This window comes from Perognathus longimembris, chromosome 2 (assembly GCF_023159225.1).
Source record: "Perognathus longimembris pacificus isolate PPM17 chromosome 2, ASM2315922v1, whole genome shotgun sequence".
In the NCBI taxonomy this organism is placed as follows: domain Eukaryota; kingdom Metazoa; phylum Chordata; class Mammalia; order Rodentia; family Heteromyidae; genus Perognathus; species Perognathus longimembris.
The window spans coordinates 104,542,325-104,548,194 of NC_063162.1; the positions used below are offsets into that span (position 1 = coordinate 104,542,325).

The 5,870-nt window shown below is 39.3% G+C and overlaps 1 protein-coding gene across 1 annotated transcript in view; it reads right to left on the reverse strand.

The window, feature by feature from the left end:
* Positions 1 to 5,870, reverse strand: part of LOC125345229 (dynein regulatory complex subunit 6-like) — a 121,186-nt gene that overhangs the window by 42,336 nt on the left and 72,980 nt on the right.

Below are 5,870 nucleotides of genomic sequence, written 5' to 3' on the forward strand. Positions count from 1 at the left end.
TGTCACTTCACGTGTCTTCCTACCTCCCTGTCCAGTGAACCCTCCCCAGTAGCTTGGAATAGGCCCTGGCAGGAGGATTTATAACACAGAATTCTACAACTACTAACAAACATGGTTTTCAAATCCTTTATTATTGGACAGAATACAAAAAAAATAAAATCAAGACAATATAAAAGAATCACGACTCAATGTAAATATTAATAGTTCATTTTGATTTATCATCAGCTCTTAACTACTAACTTAACTGGTCAATTAACCTTTATTGTTACACTCTCAGATCCATACCTCTACTCTCAGCTGCTCCCAACGATCAAACTTTACTTTCAATGATTCTTGTCATGTACACCAGATGTATAGAAGAACCTCAAATTCAGTCATTCTAAAATAAAATTCACTGTTCTTCCCTCCACCCCCCAGCAACCTTTTTGTTTTTCTCCTCCTTTCTGGCTACTTTGTTAGTCATATGTAGAAGTATAAAATCCTAAAATTGAAAAGGACCTTGGAGGTAATCCTGCCCAGCCTATATACTACACATGAAAGTTGAGACAGAAAACAACAAGTAAATGTCAGTGGCTATAAAACAGCCAGTGGCAGAGTAAGAATGACAGATTTCCAGATCTCTCAACTTCAGTTTTGGGCTTCTTCACCATCCTGATAAGGGAAAAGGAAAGAGGGAGGAATGAAAGGAAATACCTTCCCAGTTTTGACTTGCTTATGCAATGACCATTCAACTTGGCCAGTGCACTCGTCCCTAGACATGCCTATGTGGCTTTCTCTCAACTGTACCACAAACCCCAGAGGTGAAGAAATAAGACCTTCCATGATCTAAGCCTCTCTGAAGGAAGAAGTTGGAATCTATGTGGTCCTGAGTAAACTGAAATAACCTTGGAACTTGGCAGTTTTAAATTTGCACAGTTTTCTTTTCAGTTTCATGGGTTATATAGAGATCTGTCTATATAAGAACTACAGATAAAGCCTTCCTATTGCATTTGAGCAATACAATGGTTAAGTATTTCTAGAATGTGCTCTTCATTTTTGCTGATTTGTGTGTTGTGACTGAAATATAACCGATGAAAAGAACTTCCATCTTAGTATTTCATAGTATCTTAGGCTCTTTTTCCTTCCTCTGTAACTTTGGGGAAATGTACTGACCCAGTCCTTACCAAGAAGAGATCACCCAACCTTGCTTTAGCAAGCTGCCAACATCCCAGCTACTTTACAGGATACCCGAGCTTCCACCTGTAACACCTGCTAGCCATTCCTGAAACTGGAAGCAGTTCCATTCATTCACTAACTCATCAGATACTCCTCAAGTCCCTACTGTGCATCATAAATTGTATTGTGTGTTAACGACAATGTCCTAAGATAAATAAGGTAAGATCTTTGCCACCAGGAGTTCACAATGGGGAGGTAAACAGATGAATAAGAAAACCATTGGCTGAGTTTACAAGCATTTTGTTTTTCTTCTGGAGGTACTGATGTGGATTAAATTATTACCAGCAGTGGCTCCTAGTAGACCAGGTGGCCATGGAATCTCCTGTATTGACCAATTTGTTCATTCACTTATTTTCAATGAAGATTTAATGATCATTTATTATGTACGAGGGACTGTGTTAAAAACTGCATGTAGAGAATGCCTAGTGAAAGGTGCAGTGATCGAGGTATACACAGGAGATATCATAGCCCAGCGGAAGGTAGGACAGTCAAGAGGACTTCCTAGAAAAGAAGGTGATTAAACAAAGCCTTGAAGATTGTAAGACAGGAGACAGAGGTAGTATGGGAATGTCTAGGCAGAGGCCAAAGGGCAAGACTAGAGGAAAAAATGGCCCTGGAAATGAAAAATAGGGGAGCTACAGGGACTAAAAGACTATGGCAAGCTCTGCTACTTTCCCATTTAACTATCCTAAATGCGTACATGTCCAAATTTCCCACCCCTCATCCAGTCCACACACAGTTGATTGTTTCTGAACTTTTGTGCTTTGGGGAAAATATCTTGGCATCAGAGCTTGGCAGGGCTGCAGCCTTCCTTAGAACCAGGAGCCACTGCCCTCCCAACTTATGTATAAGAAGGATGGTTTCATCCTCTCCACTGAAACTGCTAATCCTACCAAGTTTTTTTTTTAATTGAGGGATATTGAGAGAAACAAGAATCTATCCAACAGAGTTCTGAAATGAACAGGGAATGAATATGTGCCTCATTGGAACATTTTGGCTGGTGACTTTTTAATCCATTTACATATCCAGGCATTTGTGGGGATAAGAAAGACTTAAAGAAAGTTAATTATATAGATATCTGCATAAAGAAAGTTACAAGCAGGCAGAAAAGCCTGTACCAAAAACTCCAAGGTAGAAACTTGCTTCTGTGTTTCGACAGAACAAGAAGAAAGCCAGTATGGCTGGAGTGGAGTTGGTGAGAGGATGTCAGAGAAATGACTTCAGAGAGGAAATTAGAGGTCAGGGATTCCACAGGGCCATGGAGCCTGAGAGGTCCTCCTTTTTTCATATTTATACTAAGTATAAGTCAACAAGCTTTGAGGAATATGAATGGCCTTAAAAATACCTTATCCTCTGATCAGCAGTTTCATTTCTAAAAACTACTGTCCCAAAATGCATAGATGTACATACAGAATGTTACTGTAAGAATCTTCCTTTTAGGTTACTTATTATGATAAAAATTGGTATGTTAATAATAAATGGTTAAATAAATATTGATATTTTAATAGAATACTATCTACATACTAAAAGTTTCAGATGAATATTTGATAAAACAGAAAGATGTGCTCTTTATAGAATACTAAACTAAAAGCAGATATACTAGATAATACACAGTAACTGAAAAGAGACCAACATGCATACAGAAAAGACCAGAGATCTATGTCCTGATTTGAATATCATTTCATTATTTCTGAGTTCTAAAATTTCAAGTAATATTAACTCATTTTCTTCTTGTATATATTTTCAAATGTTTATACATTTAACAAGAAAAAAAAGTCAGATATTTGACTAAGAAACAAAAAAAGAATGAAATTTCAAGTAACAAAACAGAGCTAGAGGTCTGCCAGTCAAGTACGAGGGGAGACTTTTGGAGAAGAAACTGAGTAGAGAAACTATCTCAATGATGGCACTCAGGTACTCGAGCAAGTTCTGGTACTCATTAGCAAAGCTATCCTGTTACCTAATTCATCTAGAGTGTTTACGTAATTCCAGAGAAATGAAGAATACTTACAGAACATATGTAATTGATTTGTTACTTTTCATAACAGTTTTCCGTCATCTATTTAACTTTTTTTTTAAAAAAGTATGGTTCTCATTCTTTCACAAGATTGTATAGATAATCTTTGCCTTTTGGGGGATAGCAGTGACTGCACTGAAGTCTCCTCCTTGGCATAGTTTATGGGAGTACAGCTCCAAAGAAACACGTTGTGACCCTTCCTGGTACATGGCGTGCAGCAAGCAGTCAACCAACACCAAGGAGGAGTCTTTAGATGCAAGCTCCTACTCCCAAATCTTTTTGTCTCCTTGGGACCTTATGACTTCCTAGTGCAGTTGCCAATTTAGAAAATAGAGTCTAGCTTCCAAAATAGGAGACACTGACTTATAGGGGAAAATATTACATCTGCATTCTATCAAATTCCTTCTTTGAAATCAGAGCTGGAGAAGTAGAGTTCCCCCCAGAGGATGTAAGAATTCACTCAGAACCGTGACAGACAGCCTTGGGGGGCCTTGATGGAGTCACAGAAGCAGTTATAGTCAGATCTGTGCACAATGACCCCATCTTTCACTCTTGTGAGTCTAGAAGAACTCCGGTTCCAATGGCTGAACTCCCAGTGACTGACATGTAGAGGTAAATCTCTATGAACTCTTAAACACACTGACATGCTTTGCATAATAATATGAAATACTAAATACCTTGTGGTTTTGTTTTTTTAATGAAAGGACAGCTAGGAATACAGTTCTATTCTTTATACTTTCAGACCAAACTAAAACACTGACTGAGTCCAGGCAGGCAATGAACTAAGTGGCAGCATGTGCACTGCATATCCTCTCCTCCCCAGCTGAGGGGAGGCTGCAATCTGGCGAAAGAATGCTCCATACGAAGGGGAAGAGGCTGACTCAGTTCCAGCCTCTTGCTGTCACATGGGGTACAAGCTCAATCCTGCAAGTTCTTCCCACTGTCTGTTGGTCTGTTTTTCTGTTAACTCCAAAATGTTAATTATTGGTGCAAAATGTAAAGAGTGACCATGTATGCTTTGTATGCACATCTGAGCAGTGGATCATGGATGTGAGACCTTTCATTTAGGTACTACTATGCCTGAAAATTTTTGGAACTCCCTTGGAGCTGTGTGTGTGTGTGTGTGTGTGTGTGTGTGTGTGTGTGTGTGTGTGTGTGTGTGTGTTCTTGGTACAATAATTACTGTGTGGTAACTGAGAACAAAGAGAAGTCATACAGAGGGAGGGACTTAAAGCACGGAAGTGAACCAATAGAAAAACACAGCAGGATATCTAGTTAAGGGAGGATGACCAACAAGATTCGCCAAGCAAATTAAATAATGCCTGATTTTGCAAATATTTTTCTCTGTGATTACACCATCTGTGTTTGTTAATTGGTGCTTATCAAAGTTAGGCTGCTACCTCCCACCGATTGGGAGTGGCTTCTTTGCCACTTACATATCCAAAGGATTGCTCCCAGGTCTTCTAAGAAGAGAAGACATTTCTAGGTCATAAAATCATCAAGAAGTTTTGAGAGGCAAAAAGAAAAAGATTTACATCTCAGAGGAAGTGAAGAAAGCATGTGAAATTCCAAGTTTCTAAAATAAATGCTCTGTGAAGGAGGGTCAGAGGCCTAACACCAGGAAGAAGTCTCTGAAGTTTAGTCAAGCTGAGGCAATGTTAAGATTGTCTCAGTCATAAAGCATGGTCAATAGCAATAAATTTACCAGGCTTTACATCAGTGGGCCAGGTTTGAAGTGATATAAATTCTAGACATTTTCAACCTTAGGTGAGCGTTGAAAATGTCCGAACTTTATGTTTCTTGAAATTTTAAAGAAATATAATACACCAGGAGGCCCTAATCTGGCAGTCATGGTGGCCTGGTGAAAACTCTATCCGTGTGAGAACGTGGAGGAGAAGCCTCTATGATGCCCTGTCTTCTCTGCCACACCTTCTGCACCAGGGTGCCTGCCTGCCATGGTCTCTACTGACAGGAGCCTATAAGCACACCAGTATCCTGGACTTTCAGCCTGCTCTGCAACCTTGGACAATTTGGTTGACCATCTTGAGCTTTTGCCTCTTTCTTTGTAGGTAGGACCAATAAACATAACCACAGGACATGATATGAGGAATGATCTTATCTATGGGTAGCACTCAGCATAGACACTGTCAATTACAGACAGCTACAGCTAGTTGTCAGTTTCAGTTGTTTCTCACCTGTGCTATATCAGTCATAAAGAATAAGGAACATATTACGACATCCATGTCAGCAAAATACATGGAGAAGTAAAAGATAAGTTAAGACAAATTAAGCCTTCAACCTTTCAGAAGACAATAGCCAGTTGTGAGGCAGTAACTACTTTTCAGAAGCCTTATGTCTAATCCCCTACAACTTCTCCCAACTTCTTGCCCAACTTTCTTTATTCTTGTTCCTTCCAACTTGAAGTGTCTTCCTACATGGACCTCAAATCTTTAGGGTATTTAAGCCAAAAATGCAAGGCACATTTAGTCATTAGGATCCTTGAAATGTATTTCCTTTCTCATATGTATCACTCCAAGAAAAATCTTCACATAGAAGCTTATTGGCTTTTCAGAAACTCCTAGGCAGACTCTCCCGCCAAAAGGTTTTCCTTTGTTTGTGTCTTAATAGCTCTGCTCTC